This window comes from Meriones unguiculatus, chromosome 1 (genome assembly GCF_030254825.1).
Source record: "Meriones unguiculatus strain TT.TT164.6M chromosome 1, Bangor_MerUng_6.1, whole genome shotgun sequence".
In the NCBI taxonomy this organism is placed as follows: Eukaryota; Metazoa; Chordata; class Mammalia; order Rodentia; family Muridae; genus Meriones; species Meriones unguiculatus.
The window spans coordinates 91,225,845-91,245,028 of record NC_083349.1 but is presented as its reverse complement, the minus strand read 5'-3'; the positions used below and the strand labels follow the sequence as shown (position 1 = coordinate 91,245,028).

Genomic DNA, 19,184 nt, shown 5'->3' with positions numbered 1-19,184 from the left:
ATTTTGGTTTGACAGGGTTTTTCTGTGTAGCCTTGACTGTCCTGGACTTGCTTCGTAGACCAGGCTGGCCTCAAACTCATGGAGATCCACCTGCCTCTGTCTTCTGAGTGCTGGGATTACAGGCATGTGTCACCATGCTTGGCTGGCATGTTTTCTTCACTGGACCAAATAAGGTACAACATCAGGTCTGTGGCCACATTTTCTTGTGAAGCCTGTGATGACGAACATGGGGAACTGAGGAAACCTTGTGTGAACATCTTAAGAGTCGTGGAAGTCCTGAGGAAATGTGTGTCACTGATGTGGGTCAAGGACCAGGGGATATTGGCAAAGTTTTTCCCATTTGAGTCAGGCCCCGACCAGCAAAGCCTTCCTCTGGTCCGAGTGCAAATGTTGACAGTATGTGCACAATTTTACAAACAATTGACTAGTGCATGCAAAAACTAGCAATTGCAGCTTCCTCCCCCTGATGTTTACAGTCTGAGATTGCTCACCTCGACATCTTACTGAGACTAGCGAACTCTTCCCAGAGCTAACCACAAGAAATTTTCTGAGGTTCAATGATGGCATTTCGTGCTTGATGCCCCTCTGTCAGAGCGTACACAGCTCATGGGATTCTAGCTTTTTTTTTTTTTTTTTTTTTTTTTTGTACAAGAGTCTGCGTGTCTTTCTTTTCTTCATTTCTTACTGCTCTGGTAAGGTTTCTGGGACCTAAGTGATTCAGAACTCAACAGAGGAATCCTGCCTTCCCTTTTACCTTCTGGTATTGGGTGACAACCCTTCAGGTTTCCTGGTTTGCAGACGCAACACTGCAATCTCTGTCTCTCTGCACAGGGTCCTTTGTTAGTCAACTTTGAGTCACTGTAACAAATACTCAGGCCAATCAACTTGTAAAGAGGTGGGGCTTATTTGGTTCAGGGTTCCAAAGTTTCAGTGGTGGCTAATTGGTGCCGTTGCTTCGGGCCTGTAACTGCATATCAAGATGAGAGCATGTGACAGAAAACAAACAAACAAAAAAACAGCTGGGTGTGGTGTCACATACCTTTAATCCTATCCCTTGAGTCAGATGAAGGTGAATCTCTGTGAATTCCAGGGCAGCTTGGTCTACAGAGTGAGTTTCAGGACAGCCATGGGTCTGTGGAGGGACCTTGTCTCAACAAACAAACCAATCCCAAGCCACTCCCATTGTTGTAGTCTAGAAGCTGAAGAGAGGGGAGTGGAATCCCCCAATCAATCTCTCTCTCTCTCCCCCTCTCTCTCTTGTAGACATCATTATTTTAACTATATTAACAGGGTTCTTACACTTCTACCTCCCTTCCAACCCTTATCCTCACTAATACCTTCCAACCCCACTACACTAGGTTGGAGAAAAAGAAGGTTAGTGGGGTGAAGGGGACATAATTCTCTTTAGTTACTTCCTGCTGTTTAGGAATATAGTTCCTTGGGGCAAGTCCAATCTTCATATTCAGGATATCCAGCATTCCAGCAGACCAGCAAACCAGCGAGCGACAGCAAACGTAGCAATAGGACGAAACGGCAGCAGTAGGGAGAGCAGCAGCTGCCTTCTTTTTCTTCTTCTTCTCCTCCTCCTCCTCCTCCTCTCTCCCTCCTCCTTCTTTGGAGACCCATTCTCTCTCCTGGCTCTGGCATTTATTTTCTCTGCAGCATCCCCAGAATTAAACTAACTCCAACTGGCAAAGATCATGCCCCTCTCAGAGCTGCTGTGGAAGTCTAAAGCAGCCTCATATCCTACACCTGGGATTGAAACAAAAACATGTTTACATAACATAACTGAGTTTTTAAAGACACCAAAACTTCCACTACATTACCCCCTTTTGTCTAAAAAAAAAAGAAAGAAAAAAATTTGGCCTTTTCTCTAATACGACTGAGACTTGTTGCTTTCTTTAAAGATTATCAATGAAGCAAACACTTTTTGGATCAACAGTTTCTTTTCTAACCTCGTAACTTGCAGCTCTTCTTGTCTGGAACAGCTTTTACTTTTTGCTGCTAAGTCTCGAGCTAGGCCTCCAACGCTGCTTTCTAATGGCAAGTTGTTGCCTTGCATGTTCTTCTTGGACCAGCACTCACTAGTCCAGTGAGGCCTTTTACCACACGGGAGCTCGGACGTTCTTGCTAACAATCCAGTGTCGTCAGGGCTTGTTTGCCTCTCTAGCAGAAAGTAAGGTATTTCTCTGAGTTAACGCACTAGTCATTTTGAGCTCTGAGGTTTTTAGCAGCTTGGTCACGATTTCATTTCAAGTGACTGAATTGACCACAGTTGAAGCACTGACAATTTTGACTTCTAAGGCTTTTGGTGGCTGCTGGGAAAGCTAATGGTGGTAATCTCATAACCCAAGGCTGCTCCTCCAGCAGCTCAGCTTGCTCAAGATGAACCCTTTCTCTTGAAACTGGCTGTTTTTCTTTAACCCTTTCACCCTGTATGGCCTTCTACTCCTCCTGCCTCCCCATCCCACCAAGTTCCTGTGGGAACTTGACACCAAAAGTGCACAGAGCAGAGCAAGGCAACTGTGGGACGTTCCGGCTCTTAGATCCTAGGTTTTCCAGCGGTGCTGGTTGTTTAACAAGCCCTTCCATCTCTACCCACAAACTCCCTAGTTGCACAGCAGTCTGCAATCCTTTTAAAATGAGAGAATTAAGTGACACTTCTGGTTTTCCTATTTCATCCATTTTTGGTTTCTCATAGCCCTTCATATCCCACTTGCAACTTTTCCAATTATTCATTCATTCTCCCAACCTTTTCTGAAATGAAATACAGGAAGAAGGCAGAGCAAAAACAGAAAATCCCCTCTGGGAGCAAAATGGGAGAGAATCCGGTGGCAATAGCCGATGTGAACTTTTGCTGACATCATAAAACACTTTATTCATTTCTTCACACACTGCTATCTTCTCTGTGGCATTAGAAACCAAGTTTCCCAATATTCCAAGCCCTATGTCTAAGGGCCACTTGTAGTCATACTTTTTAAAATTTATTTTATTTGGTTCCTTATTCCTCTGCAATACTAGATTGAAGAAAGAGGTTAGTGGGAGGAGGGGGACATAATTCTCTTTAGCTACTTCCTGTTGTTTAGGGACATAGTTCCTTGGGGCAAGTCCAGTCTTCATAGTCAAGATATCCAGCAAACCAGCAGCAGGACAAACCAGCAGCAGTGAGAACAGCAGCTGGCCACCACTGATGCCGCCTTCTCCTCCTCCTCCTACTCTTCCTCCTACTCTTCCTCCTCCTCCTCCTCCTCCTCCTCTTCCTCCTCTTCCTCCTCTTCTTCTCCCCTTCTCTCTCTCGGCTTTGGCATTTATTTCCTCTCCAGAGTCCTCAGAATTAAACTATTTGCAGCTGGCAAAAATCATGCCCCTCTCAGCCGAGGCAAATAGTCTGCTGCTGTGGACAAGCTAAAGCAGCCTTATTTCCAATACCTGGGATTAAAACAAAAACATGCTTATATAACATAACTGAGTTTTTAAAAAAAAAACACCAAACCTTCCCATGCCCCCCTCTCGGTTTTTTGTACAGAGTTTTTCTGTGTAGTTCTGGCAGTTCTGTATTGCTTTGTAGACCAGGCTGGCCTTGACCTCACAGAGATCCAACTGCCTCTGTGTCTCAAGTGCTAGGATTAAAAGGCTTGCTCCACCACACCAGGCTCTCAATTTCTTGTGAAGGTAGAGCTCTCCCACTCACCCCTACCATGTAAAGGTTCCACTGTGTTCTAGTAGGACCAATCTGGGGAAAAGCTTTTAACATATGTGTTAGTATTTTGCCAGCCTGCTTTCGGGTTGCCTAGCAACGTAGGATGTCATCATGTATCGCAGGCCAGGTAGCCACACCTGGCAGGCGTGATTAATCCTTAAAAGCATCAACCCACCACTTTGTCTCTCTCTTGGCTCTTGCCCTCTCCCTTTTCTCTGTTGGGGCGCCCCCCTTTCCCCTATCATGTCTCGCTCTCTCCTCTCTCCCTCTGTCATATAAAATCTGCTATGCGCATCATCGCCATTATTTAATTTGACAATATGAATCTTTAAGAGGGACACCCCGGATATCAACTGTCGCACCATCTCATCGATGTCTGTGCGTACACAGATGCTGAATCAGCTCTTTTACTCGCCACTGTGACAATGCCTGGTAATATCAGCTAAAAGAATAAAGGGTTTATTTTAGCTTGTGGTTGGAGGAGATGATCAATCACAGTGGGGAAAGTGTGGCAGCAGGTGCCTGACACATGTTGTCTCATTGTGGCCAGGAAATCAAGAGAGACAAACCTGGGTGCTCAGCAGGCTTCCTTTTCTGTCTCATTCAGTCTGAGGCATCAGTCCATGGAATGGGGCTGCCCATTCTCAGTCAAAGCTCGCTCTTAATATCCTCCCAGATATATATATATATATATATATATATATATATATATATATATATATATTGTTCTACTTGTATCTGCAGGCCAGAAAAGAGCACCAGATCTCATTAGAGATGGTCATGAGCCACCTCTGGACGAGCGGCCAGTGCTCTCAACCTCTGAGCCATCTCTCTAGCCCCACCTGAGGCCATATTGTGTAATGGACTCCCCTCCCACAGTGTGGCCCCATCATAATTAACTGCCCCTCCAATAACCCTGTTTCCAAATAAGGTCACATGCTGAGGCACTCAGAGTTAGGGCTTCAACATAGCTTTTGTGAGAAGACACAACTAACCAGTAACCATTCCTCTCATGGAAAGGGACTGTGAGTCATGAATGAACTCCAGATAGCCCACGCACGGCAAGCTTGGCTTTGGAAGGCCTTGCTCTTCTCCCCATTCTTTCTGCCTTGCTAAAAACCATTAGACTATACATTTGTACAGCTACTCACCAAAGCCTATTCCCTTATTTGGCCACTTTCTCTTCCTGAGGCTGACTACCAAGGTCTAGCTATCAAAGTATTGAAATCCAGCAATCTAAAGACCCCTTTGGCTACCCTGATTACTATGCCTAATTAAAATTAAACACTTCATCTTAACACCGGTGTTTTCCTTTTTACCTTCATAAACTGCCATTTGCCTCCAGGCCATTGTCTGTCTCCTTTCTATCCAGAAGCAGTCCTTTGTCCCTCTGGAACAAATACCCCTCCCCCCACCTTGTTCCCTTCTTCTCCGTCATCCTCTGTCTCCTGTATTTGTCTCTTATTGTCTGCTTTTTGTCTCTCTGGAGCAAATAAACCTCCTGTGTGCTGAGAACTTGGTCTTGGGGGTACTGAGACTACATAGTCTCTTTCACCTCATACTTTCTGTACTCTAAGGAGACTTGGGTCATTCAGCAAGTTTTCTGCCTTGATTAGATGTGAAACAAAATTAAGTACTGTGATTTTAAAACAAATCCATTTTATGTAGGGTGGGGACACATCTTTGATACAGTTCTTTTAGTTAGCCTAGGGCCACCTCTTACCCCACCCTCCGATTTGGAGTGTGCATGTGGTCTCGCTGTTATCTTAAGTTGGCCTGAACATACTATTTACTGTAGTCTGGTAAGTCTATTGCCTCAGCTTTCAAAGTGCTGGGATTCTAGACACGTAGGACCACACTCAAATCCTTTCCCCAATATTAACGTATGGCTTGTCCCAGGGAAGGTTACAACAGAAAAATAGAAAAGAGAAAGAGAGAAAGAGAATTTTACCTTTTGGGTTTCAAAAACTCTAAATCCAGGACGAAGAAGGCTTAGAATAACAGCTGGTTACTTCCATCTAGTTTTCCTTCCCTCTCCCACTTGAGATTTACCCAAGTCTCTAGAAGCATAAGAGAAGCATCTGGGATGGAGCAGGATATTAGGAGATTCTGTGCTCTCCCCCATGGCCAACTCACAGGACCTTTTCCTGAACAAGCGTTCAGGAAAAGAGGAAGCATACACTCTGCTTCCTGTGATGTCATGAGATTTGGAGATATTTCCTGTCCTCGGGGATAGAAGCACAGCTGAGTGTTTCTGGAACCTCAGAGAGGACAGGGAAATGCCCAAGGTCACATCTGGAGGGCCTCTGGGACTGAGGACCAGATGAACGGTATATCTCATAGAGTCAGATGAAGAAAGATGACAGCTGAGACCCAGAGCTCCTTCCCATTTTGTACCCGAAACTCAAGTCAACCTCATCTTTGAGGTTGCCCAAGGATGGCTGGTGCTTCAAGTGACAAATGGAGACCATTTTTACATCATACCAACCTCATAAAACTATCAGGTTCAGTTATTAAAAAATAAAATTGATTTCTTTAAACAACTTTAAAAAATACATTTATTTTTACTTTGTGTGTGTGTGTGTGTATTCGTGCTGTGGTACACTTATAGAATTCAGAGGACAATTTTGTGGGAGCTGATTTTCTCCTATGATGCAGGATCTGAGGATGGAACTCAGGTTGGCAGAATGACAACAAGCACCTTTACCTGCTAAGCCATCTTGCTGGCCACAAATGGATTTGTGATCTGAGATATATTTCTGATCCAGAAAGAAAATTAATATCCTATGTTTTATATAATGACTTATTTGCAGAGGGTAAGGGAACTGGAACTATCCATGAGCAGACGTGTGCAATTGCAGCATTTTCCTGGCTTATGGAAATCATTGCAGAGCTCACACTGACTGGATATCCAGGAAGGAAGGAAACGGCAAAGGAAGAGGTGGGTAGGGGTGAGGGAAAAACCACTGAAGTCATTTTTTAAATGTGTGAATTATTACTCTTTGAAAGGGACTCTGGACCTTTTGAAAGGAAGGTTCTCAGGTGTCTTGAAGGTTTAGGCATCTTCAGAGATAGCTCAGTACTGCTAAAACACAAGTATATATGTGTTCTGCTATTGATGTCACCAAATCCTGTTCAAATGACATGAGGTAAAGATAAGGTGTAAGTTATCACCAGGAAAGAAGGAATGGTTCAGTGTGACAGGTCACAAGGAATGATACTGTGTTGGTTTAAGTAAGAAAGCCTCTATATAGGTTCATATATTTGAACTCTCAGTCATCACGGAGTGGTTCTACTTGAGAAGGGTTAAAGGTGTGGCCTGGTTGGTGGAGGCATGTTATGGGGCGGGCTTTAAGGTTTCAAAGCTGTAAGCCAGGCCCAGTGTCAGTCTCTCACTTTGCTTACAGGTCAGGATGTAGCTCTCAGCTACCTCTCCAGTGTCTGCCTGCATGTCGCCATGCTCCCCATCATGATGATAATGGACTAAATCTCTGAAACTGTAAGCAAGTCCTCAATTACATAAATGCTCTCTTTCATAAGAGTTGCTTTGGTCATGATGTCTTTTCAGAGCAATAGAACAGTGACTGATGCAGAATTATCTGTCTCTGAGATCATATAGCCTCATGATTGAATTGTGTGTGTGTGTACTAGGGATAGAATCCAGGGCCTTATACATGCTAGGTGAGTGCTTTGCCCCTAAGCTGTACCTATGCTCTCGCCTCTTGTTTGAGAGTGTCTCAGACTAATGAAGATAGATGTGACAGCTTCTGAGTCTCTCTCTTCAATGATGATAAGTAGAAAGAAAAGTAGGGACCACAGAGGTAAAGAAGGCAAAGCCAACTTCCATAATTGACCTAATCATGCTGCCCTGGTGGCACAATGCTTAAAATCCTGATTTTTGGGAGGCTGAGGCAGGAGGATTGCTGATAGGTCAAAGCTATCCAGGGCTATATAGTGAGACTGAGTGAAAAAGACAAACAGGGATGTGGCTCGATTGGTGGTGTGTTTGCTTATCATGCAGGAGGCCTTGGGTTCGAATCCCAGCATCATCTATAATCCTACCATCTGGTACACAGAGGCAGGAGAATCATGGGACACACAACTGTAATCCCACCATCTGGTACACAGAGGCAGGAGAATCATGGGACACACATCTCTAATCCCAACATCTGCTAAACAGAGGCAGGAGAATCAAGAACTCAAGGTAAAGAGTTCAGGCTGAAGAATTCATCGTTAGCTATACATAAAGTTCTAGCTCAGGCTGGGATATATGAGAACTTATCTTTAAACAAATAAAACTGTCCAAAGAGACTTATTGGGAGAAGTCATAGTTATAATGAACCTTTGAAATTAAGATGAGGTTTGAACATAGATTTTGCCAGGCAAATACTTCTATCCACTCTGTGCCTTGACTTTCAAATATAGCAAGTGGTTATTCATTCATTTTCATATTTTCATTTTCACCCTACCGCCTCTCCTTTTCTGTTTGTTGTTGTTGTTTGTTTGTTGAGACAGGGTTTCTCTGTGTAGCTTTGGCTGTCCTGGAACCCACTGTGTAGACCATGCTGACTTTGAACTCAGAGTTGCTTGCCTCTGCCTCCCAAGTGCTGGGATTAAAGATGTGCGCCTCCACCACCCTGTCTCCTCTTCTGTTTTCAAAAGGTTATTTTTTAATTTAGTTCATTTTTCTCTGTGTGGGTGTTTTTCCTGCACACATGTCATTCTGTGTTCTGCTGTCGGCTTCTGGACGAAGAACAAAGAAAGCCGAAGATCAAAGGTTCCATTTCTCTCAGGAAAGGCCGGAGTGCTCTGGGTAAGGCCTGTGCACTGGACGAAGCTCTGTCTTACCGGGGGAGGTGGAAATGAGTTTTCCACCTGGTGTTACAGCTAGCTCTTTTCCCCCCATAGGTATAGAAACTACTTATTAACAGCAAAGGCCCAGAGACTCATTTCTTCTTGGAGACACCCACAGTACTGCTCCGGTGGCCAGTGGTCTTGGTGTGCCCACCTCACTCACAATGGCCCAAAAAGTGACTGGAACCCCTGCCAGCTCTAATCTTCTTCAGTTGCTGCAGGGCCTCACACAGCTTGTTGTCTAGACGATTGGCCAGAACCTGGCTGTGCTTTCCATCTTTCACATCCTTCTGTCTGTTCAAGACCCAGCCTGGGATCTAGCACTGCCATGGACTCTGCATGATGGCGATCACACTCTCCACCTCATCCTCCGTGAGCTCTCCTTGCCCGCTTGGTGAGGTCAGTGTCTGCTTTCCTCAACACTGCATGCATGAGCATATCTCCGCCCCACACCCTTAATGGCAATGATGGCAAAGGCTGCTAACCGCTGCCCATCAGTGTTGATGCTGAGTACTCGAAATGTGCTGGAACTTCTCAGGGTTCACTAGAGACATGGCCGCGGCACAAGTGGCAGCGTGTAGGCTTTCTGTGGAAGCGTACAGGTAGCTCTTTTAAATGAGATCGTGGGTATCAGATGGCAGTGGAAACCCTGGAGTTCCAAGAGTCTGTGACAATAAGGAGGTGTTACAGCCCTTGGCTGAGCCACTACATTGATGGCAGGGATGAGCACAAAAGCCCATGCCTGGTTGGCTTGCATGGAAGGCAGGTCTGGCAGGACACAGGTGCTTCCAGGGCATTCCGCACTGAGCTCGAGGCAGTGGGCTGGGCTTCCGTGCTTCCGTGGCTTCCGAGGCAGTTCCACCATAGTTATGGAACACGTCTGTGATTGGTGGCAGCTCACATTGGCCAGCAGCACGTGGCTAACTGACTGGCACTCAAGCTCCAGGAGTCCAGAGGTGGACCCAGAGTAAATGACAATTCTCAAGAGGTCATGGTGGAAAGCTGATGGTAGCACATAGCACATTTATTTCATGTGGAATCAGGGATTTATAACCTTGGGCAGTGGGAGGGGTTTGGAGGGTGAATGTGTTTGATTCACTGGGCTAGAGGTTCTAGGGATACTTGATTTACATGTAGTGGTATGGTACCTCATTCACATGCAATAGCACGGTCCTATCACAAGAAGGAGAGCACAGTACTTAATTATTATGAGTGAGGGAAGAACTCCAGGTACAATTAAAGGTCATTGCTGAAAGCTAAGGTCTCCTTAGCGTGGTGTGGGGTATTTCCAGAAATCCCCAGGTGCTTGCTGAGCAGCTTCTTCTGGGAGAAAGGGAATTGAACCTGCAAATTTCCCTAAGGACTATGTGACATTCCTCAGGTAGAGGATGTGGGGATTTGGTCTCCCCAGATCAGGCAGAAAAGACGGAGCCCTGCTGAGAAAAGGAGTCTATCATTCTACACTGAGCTCAGAAGCTGTGCGGAAACACCAGACTTCAACCTTAATATCAGGGTTTCCAGACACCCACATACCGACACACACGTCTGTATACTACTTGCATGCCCTCTGAGGCCCCTGGAGTGGACTGTAGTGAGCTGCCATGTGGGCCCCAGGAATTGAACCCTGGTTCTCTGGAAGAGTATTCTTGCTCCTGACTGCCAAGACAGCCCTCCAGCCCCATTTGTCCAGCCTTAAACTCATCGTCTTTCTGTTTCTGTTCTCCCAAGTGCTGGGATTATGTGAGCACCACCACTAATGACTTAATACTTTGACATTTAATATTTATTTCTAAGTTACTCAGAATACATACTCTTATTTTTGATTCCTATTCTCTCACATCCACAGGCTCATGTAATCTTTTCTTTTTGAGAGTGGGTTGGACCCAGTGACTCTCTCCTTATAAGCAGAGCATGGCAGACATAACAGGCATTATCTCTTACATTAGGTCAAAGTTTATAACCTCTGGGTTTGGTTCATTCTCGTTCTTTCAGAGTCCCTATTCAGACAGAAACACACTCTCATACTGGAGGTAGCTTTATGAGACACTCACAGGCTTCAGTGAGGAACTGAGGTTGTTGGATGAACATTTCAGAGACACTGCAGGTCGTCAACACCAGGTGAATGAATTTAGGAGTGGATCTATCCTCTCCAATCAAGTCTGGAGAAAACTGTAGTCCCAGGCAACAGCTTAGCTGTAATCTGAAAGGCCTCATGCTAGACATCCAATGAAACTGTTCCCAATTTCCTGACCAACTGAAATTATGAGATAATTCATGATTGATTTTGAACAGTAGAATTTGATATTGAACCATAGAGAAGTCATAGCTGGCTCAGGCTCATCTCACAGTGGGCTCAGGTTACCCTCAAACCCATTTTGTGGTTATTTTCCTAGGACTAGAATGTATAATTAGGACAGAGATACAGTCAGCAACTGGCAACAGCCCCACTGTAGTTCCCTGAGAAGAACAAGGGCTATTGTGACAAGAGTGACAGTGGCTGTTAGAGACAGGCCTCTTAGGAAACAGTAACCTGAAAGCACTGCTGCCTTCTTACTGGGATTACCTGACTGGTGGCTTCAGGAGACACAGAGCCCGAGATTCCACAAGAGCAACAGTAGACTGTCTTAAACCTAACCAGGCAGTAACTTCAACTGGTGTTTCCAGATGTGATGTGTTGTTGCAAAACCATCACACATTTCGTATACAGCTAGTGACCCGGCACATGCTTTTTAAGTTTTTCCTATTAATGAAGCGCTCAGAGGTTGACTCTTGCCTGATGAGGCAGCAACCTGTCTTCACCAAGCAACTTCAGAGTAAATGAACTGCCCAGCCCAGCAATGATCAAACCCACAGGACCCTGACTGCCTTTCCCTTCCATGGGACATGACACTGGTCTATTACATCAATGATGTGCTTACTGGGCATGGGAAACGGAAAGTTCTACGTACATTTTATTTGTGTGCGGAGAGTGGGAGATAAAATCCAGAGAAGTCGAAGGGCTTACTGCTTTGGAGAAAGCCACAGGGGTCCAATTATCTTAGGTATGAAGATATTTCTCTTTTCTGGTGACAGTTGTAGGATCAAGGTCTTCCTGACATTAAGAAAGAGGCACAAGACCTCCTGGGTTTCTTTGGCTTCTGGCAGTGATGTATTTCTCATTTGGACGTGTATCTCTGACTCATTTGCTTAGTGGCTAGAAAGTGCCTATTTTGAGTAACCCTCAGAATGAGAGCCGTACCTAGAACAGGTCAAGCTGCTGGGCAAAGTGTTCTGCTGTGGTAGAAAATAGTTATTAATATTTGCTATTAAATCACACATATAATTATCACATCACTTATTATTTAACCAGCTATCATACCAATAAAAGACACAGACACCTGTTAGATTTTTAATATACATATGCACTGGAACTGGGCAGAAAATAACCCCCTAAAGTATCATTTTAGTCCGAGCTATAATCCCCTAAGTATTTGCATGTTTTCCATGTGGGGCTGCTTCTTTCCATCTCCCCATCTTCAGAGCAAACTCCTCTTGGCCACATGGTTCTAGTTCATGCTTAACCCATGGCAGCTCTGCTTTCTCCTCCCCCCTCTCCTGTTCCTCTCTTCCTTTTTCCTCCTCCTCCCGTGATCCTCCTTTCCTGCAAGTCTGAGAACCTTCGCTCTACCTACCTCACTTCTGCTTAACCCAGGTGTGTAGGCAACTTTATTTAGCCAAGCGGGGGTAATTTTGGAGGCAAGGTTACACAGCATCACTTGGTATACATGAGAGTTTGCACATAAAACAGTAAGAATCTTGAGGGGGAAGCAATCGACATCTAAATACATGGTGGCTCTAGATCAACTACCACAGTCTGCTAATTGGATCATGTGACTCATTACTGGGTCATGTGATTCATCAGATAGCATGGGACTGGAGATGCAAGGATGCTTTGGGACCCTTTGGCAGGCTGCTTTGGTGAATCATAGCATGGATCCTTGAAAATGTTAAGTGATGCCACCTGCTGAGAATAATGCTTCTCCTTCAGAGAACAACTTGTGGCCTGCTACTAGGCTTTAGAGAATGAATGCTTGGCCAGGAGCTGCCGAGTTACCATGTGAAAGAGCTGCTCTAGTGTTACCAAGTCTTAAAGTTGCCAGTGGCTTTGTCAGATGGCATGAAAGTTTTGAGATAGACTGGGGTGGATTGAAGGCCAAGTTGCATGAGAAAGTAGGTCAGATGTGAGTGAACCCCACCCCATGCTACCTGTAGCCTCAGCCTCTGACCTCAGCTCGCTGAGGGAGAAAAATGCTTGAGGATGGTTTACAATTTTTCCTCCTGATTTGTTGGTATCACCTGAAAGAGAGACTGACTACAGCTGTACAGAGTCCCTTGGGAAAGGTGACAGACAGCGAAAGGAAAGCCTCCCATTGTACTGGACTTCCCCTGAAATGCTAGCTGGCCAGATGTTTTGGCTCATATCAGTTCATTGACTACAGTTAATGGTTTGTTTAGACAGGCAGGGGCTTGATGGGTACACAATTGGAAAACTGGTATGTGAGCAGTATTTACATAGACCTCTCCAAATGAGGTCAGATTCTAATGGCATTTGTGCCTGGCAAAGGGACACTCAGACCATGCCTAGTGACAATCAGGTAAAATGCATGATTCTGTGGCCAGCAGCCATCCTTTCCAGTCATCTCTGGCACTGCCCAATGGGCTAGTGAACAAATGGCCAGGGAGTCAAGGATGGAGGTTATTCCAGGCTCAGCAGCATCTTCCTGAATGCTCATCCCCAGATACAGGGCGGCGAGTTAATTACACGGATCTGCTCCAACCAGGAAAAGGACAGCACTCATGGTTCCCAGATATGATTTGCCTTTTCTGCTTGCGGTATCTTTGCCCTAACTATCAGTTGTGAATTGCCAGATAATTTTATCCCAACCATTGTATTTTACATATCATTGCGTTTGACTACAGAATTCATTTCATATAAATTCAGTGGGACACTGGGCCATGCTCAAAGCCACTGAGTCAGAGCTGTGGAACAGCTTTTGGAGGCCCAGCAATGGCCAGTCTAGGTGGTGCACATTGCGCTGCTGGGATGAGTCTTCAGGCTGTGGCAACACTCTCGGCCCACGCCAGCACCATTGGTGCCACTTCTTCCTGGCCAGATTCTCAAGTCAAGGAATGAAGTGAAAGGGAGAGTAACGGGAGCTGTTCTCATACCCTCTGGGCACACACTAGGGCATGTATGTCCTCATCTTTAGGCTGTTGTATTAGCCAGGGTTCTCTAGAGGGCTAGAGCTGATAGGATGAATATATTTATGTGTGTGTGTGTGTGTGTGTGTGTGTTATGTATATAGTATATGTATATATGAATATATGTATGCATATATATATGTATATATACCTTAAAATAACTTATTAATGGGTTGGTGTTGCAGGATCATTGATCCTCTTGTGATTCCTGATATCATGAACTATAAAAACCTGTTTTTTTGTTTGATGTGGTTCAGCCCTAACAGATACCTTTAATCCAAAAACTTTCTTTTTATTGTAAACAGGTGATTATGGTGTGGCTCATCCTTATCACACACCATTAGTCCAAGAGTTTTCTGTAGACAGGATTTAATAAAGTTAACCCTAGGCCAAGAGGTAGAGCAAGACACCAGCTGACAGAGATTAACAGAGAGAGGTGGACATTGAGTTGAAGGGTATTTAAGGCGGCATGGAGAAGAAGAAAGAGCTCTTTAGCTCTCGAGCTCTGCAGCTCCTTGGGCTTTTGGCTGTTGGCGTTTTCCTCCTGGGCCATCAACTGAGCTAGCAAGCTTTAGCTTTGGGATTTTGGCCTTTTCCTTATGGGATGTGAGCTGAGAAGGAAGGTCAGATGGGTGCTTTTTCTGCCTCTATGAGCAAGTAGGTTTTCACTCCAGCATCTGGCTCCTGAGTCTTCACTGGTAAAGTAGAATGGTTGGGATTTTCTTTTTTTTTTTCATAACAACAAGTTGGAGGAATGGCTCAGTGGTTAAGAGCACTGGTTACTCTTGAAAAAATAAAATCCTGGATGCAGTTCCTATCTCATGTTTTCTGTACCTCCAGTTCTGGGAGATCCAATGCTCTCTTCTGGCCTCCTTGGGCATCAGGCTCACAAGTGGTGTACAGACAGATGTGAAGGTACAACACACAAAATAAAATTGGCAGTTGTTTCTATGTGTATGCGTGTTCTTCCAACATGTATGTCTGTGTGCTACAGGTGTTCATTGCCCGTGGAGTCCAGAAGGCACCAGATACCCTTGTCTGTTTCTAAATTTTATTGCTGGGAGCTTTGAGCCTTTAAGAGTTCTTAAACTGGAAGCAAGTACAGTTGACTTAATCACCGCAAAGCATGGATACGCTCACTGCCGCCCAGAGGCTCTCCTGCTTCTCAGCCGTACCCGCCACCCAGCCATACCCACCATGCTCTGGCAGCTCTATTCGCCCTGAGAGTCAAGATGTACAATCACGCCCTTCTTGTGTGTTGTTTCAGAGACCCGAAGGGCCAAGTACTGATCTCATCCTCTAGCTCTGGGCTTGTTGACTTGTTTCTGGTGGAAACATTTTCCCCTTAGAAGCCAAAACTCCTAGAGCAGCACAGCTTGAGCCTCTGGGAATGAAATCTAGAAAGAGGGAAGGGGAACTGAACAGAGCAACATAGATGGGCACGAGAAGAAAGTAGCTAGAAAAATCAGCTGTGAGCAGGCTGTGAGTCGGGCCGTGGAGGCGCACGCCTTAAATCCCAGCACTCGGGAGCCAGAGGCAGGTGGATCTCTGGGAGTTTGTTGGCCAGCCAGGCCTGCAGACTGAGTTCCAGGACAGCCAGGACTACAAGAGAAACCCTGAATCAAGAGAACAAACAAACAAACATACCAACACCAAAGATATATCAGCTGCAGAAAAGAGGACTGTAATAGATTTTTCCATATGTTTTCATATATAGTAAGCAAGTATTTTTGTTTTCTTTCTTTTTTCTCATTGTTATCTAATAAAATATTGTTGACTTTTACGTTGCTATTTAAGTTACAGTGTGTGTAAACTGTGTGTGAATCTGCGAAGAGAAAGGTAAAGATCACTCAAATAACATATACTCTAAGTACTATATACTACATGTAATTATTATGAATATATGTAATATATATAATGTATTAAGGGGTTGGGGAGATTGCTCAGTGGGTAAGAGCACTGGATGCTCTTTACTTTTCATATTCATATACACTTTAATATCTTGTAACTTGCGTATCAGCATAAGAGGTCAGAAACCTATGGTTAAGAGCTGCCCCCTGTCTTTGCAGATCAGGTTTCAGTGACGCACAGCCAACTCACTGCATTTACTGCCTGGCTGCTTTCACGCTGTGCTGGCGGAAGCATTGAGCAGTGGCGATGGGAACTGGGTGGCCTGCAAAACCTAACATAGTTACCATTTGGCCCTTTAAGAAAACCTCTTGTTCCCCAGGCCAGTGTGATTTTTGCTTGCAGGGACAGTTGTTAGATGTTAGGCAGAGCGCAGATTTTTTTGATTATTGTTGTCTTTGTTTGGAGATTAAATGCAAAGCTGTGTAGTTATCAAAGGGTAGACCTTGGTGACTAACAAGTCACCCTGGCCAGGCTGAACTGTGTTTACAGAACTTCGTATTTCTGCATGTTTCCAATTTGGCTGAAAACAGAGTCGCACAAGCAAGCTGACTAGTGTGAGGGAAGCTGCCCATGTTTGGGAACTCACATATGTGGTCTGCTGGCTCTCCTTGATGGTGTGCGACTGGCTGTGCCTGGAACAGCTTCATCTTCCCTCGCATCCAAGGTCAGCTTGTCTGACTCAGGACTGAGTGTGTGCTCAGCTCTGTGAGGAAGGGTCAGAAGCCACAGGAAGAGATGCAGCTTTCAGACTGCTCTCCTTGGCTCCGGCTTGTGCTCATGAGGCCAGCGTGCGTCTGCCTTTCCCTTTTCACCTCTGGCCACCTGCGCTGGGGGCTTCAAGCGTGGCGGCATTGGATGCAATGGCAGCAACCCCACAGAGTCCACGTACCCAACAGCCACACTGTATAAGGTGATTCCTAGTAGATAGTGTGTGTGCGTGTGTGTGTGTTCTTGTGGGTTTGAGTAGATTTTCTCGTTAAGTTTTAAATTTTATAACATTTTGATTTCTAAATGTATTTCATGGAGCAAGTTGTGGCCTTGTGTGTGATTCACGAGAGAAGATCACTCAGACATAGGTTCAAGCCAAAAAAGTCTTTATTAGCTGGCCAGCAACTACATGGGAGTTCAGGACCCTAGTGGAGACCCAAGCCTTTCTCAGGGTGAACTTTTAAACACACACACACACACACACACACACACACACACACACACACAAAACCACATCCTGGGTTGACATACTTCAGTTAACAGAAGAGTTCTCCAGTATCAGAACTACAGGAGCTAAAAAACCAAGTTAGTTCACTTATAGACTTTCTCAGAACTATGAACATCGATGGATGAAGTCTTTGTTCTTGTTTTGGCAGGAGGTGCTGGCTACGTGCTGAGTTCCAAGACCTGAATGGTACTTCCATCATGGCATCGGTTGTGCTAAGGTCTGGGGGTGATGCCTCTACTCCCAGCCCTAAGGAGGCCGAAGCAAGAGGATAGAGAGTTTAAGGCCATCCTGGGCTACATTATTTCTCAAATATATGTTAGATATACATATAAGTGTATTTGGTTTGACATTTAATTTTTTTACATACATATATAGAGTAGTGTATGTGTGTCTACATGTGTAGGCATGCATGCACAGAGACAGAAAACCACCTGTGGGGGTTGGCTCTCTACTTCTACCTTATGGGGCCTGGGGATTGAACTTATGCTTTCAGACTTGGCAGCAAGTGCCTTTACCTTCTGAGCCAATTTGCTGGTCTACGTTGACAATTTTTAATAAACGTGCTTTATGGAACTCCTCTTTAATTTATAACAAATTACTTTATGATGGGACTGGAGAGATGGCTTAGTGACTGAGGTACTTGCTGCTCTTGCAGAGAACTGGCGTTGAGTTCCCAGCTTCCATGATGGATACAGGGACGCATGCACACATGCAAACACACGTGCATACTTTAAAATGTAATCAGTCTTTAAAATTTATTCCTTATGGATTAATACGTGATCAATTATAATAACTGTTTCCATATTTCAGAGCAATGTGTACGAAATCCCTGTGTGTATAGAGTTGGATATAATATTTTATCATTATGAATTTTCTGTATACTTAATTTTGTTTATTTCATCTGGTTTAGGGGGAAAAGTTATGTTAATGTTTATGATAATAATTCTGTTGACTCATTCTTGTAAGAATTACTGGAAACATTTTGCTTTATGCATTTGTGAAACTATATTGTTAGGTGCAAAAATTTCATAGCTAATGTAGCCTCTTGGTAGGATGAGTGTTTTATAAATATGAAACCACTTAGTGCCTCTTTAATGTTATCATAGGCCGTATCAACATTGGCCATTCCTATTAACAATTACACTAATATATAACATACTTGGTCTCAGGTCTGATAATAATAAGCAAGCAATGGAGAGAAGCTGCTATAATTACCTTTATCATTGTCACTGCTCTGGGTCTCATCCTGTGCAGGTTTTCTGGTGTCTGCTAGAGCCAAGGAGGGGAAAAAAGAACTGAAGGACTTCAGCTTGCAGAATTGGGCTAAAGACACAGCTCAGCGATGGAGCACTTGCACAGCATGCTCAGGTCTTGGGTTTGACCCTAGCACTGAAACGACAAATGACCTCTCTGACAGTGCTTAATGCTGTTTAGATTCTTTTTCTTCAAACAAGGTGATGGAAACTCCAGGAAAGAGAGGCCCCAGGCTTGGACAGACCGACAGAGAGCCTGCCAAAAGAAGTCTCCTAGGCAGCCAAGAGAATACAGCAGAAACAGATTTCTTGTTGGATGTTAGCCTTTGTGATTTTTGAGGCCCAGCTGAAACAAAGAAGGGGAAAAAGCAAGACAAGGTCTGAGGCAGCTCTCTTCGTGCAGTTGGGAGGTTGGCATGATCTTTCAGAGGCCCCTTTAGAATTTTGGTCATGTACACAGCAATGACCGTTCTCCAGTACTGACGTGAGTCTCACCTCTGCCAAACTTGGATATACATTCGGGTCTCCTTGCCTCACTCCTCACATCTGCCGGTCCGCCCTGAGTGTGGCTCCTTACTATTTTATTAGATGCTCTTGTTCCAGCTGAGATGTTCACTGTAGACAGCCACTATAAACTCATGTGAGTGTTTATGTATGTGTGTGTGTGTGTGTATATATGTGTATAGGTATGTTTGTGTGTATATGTATGTGTTTTTGTGTATATGTACATGTTTTGTGTATGTATATTTTGTGTGTATGTATTTGTGTGTATGTGTATGTTTTGTGTATATGTATGTTTTGTGAGTATGTGTTTTGTGTGTGTTTGTTTGTGTATATGTTTGTGTGTTGTATGTATGTGTGTGCATATGCATGCACATTTGCCTATCTTTAGAATGATATTGCTCACTGAACACTTGATTGCTTAAAATCCCTTGGGATCCAAATTCCTTCACCTGCAATTCTTTGCTGACTGGAATCCACGGAGCCTTAAGAACTTAAGCTTAAAGAT

At 44.4% G+C, this 19,184-nt stretch overlaps 1 pseudogene; it reads right to left on the bottom strand.

The window, feature by feature from the left end:
* Positions 1-8,646: 8,646 nt before the first annotated feature.
* On the bottom strand, positions 8,647-9,108 carry LOC110561036 (small ribosomal subunit protein uS13-like; annotated as a pseudogene).
* Between the last annotated feature and the right edge of the window lie 10,076 nt (positions 9,109-19,184).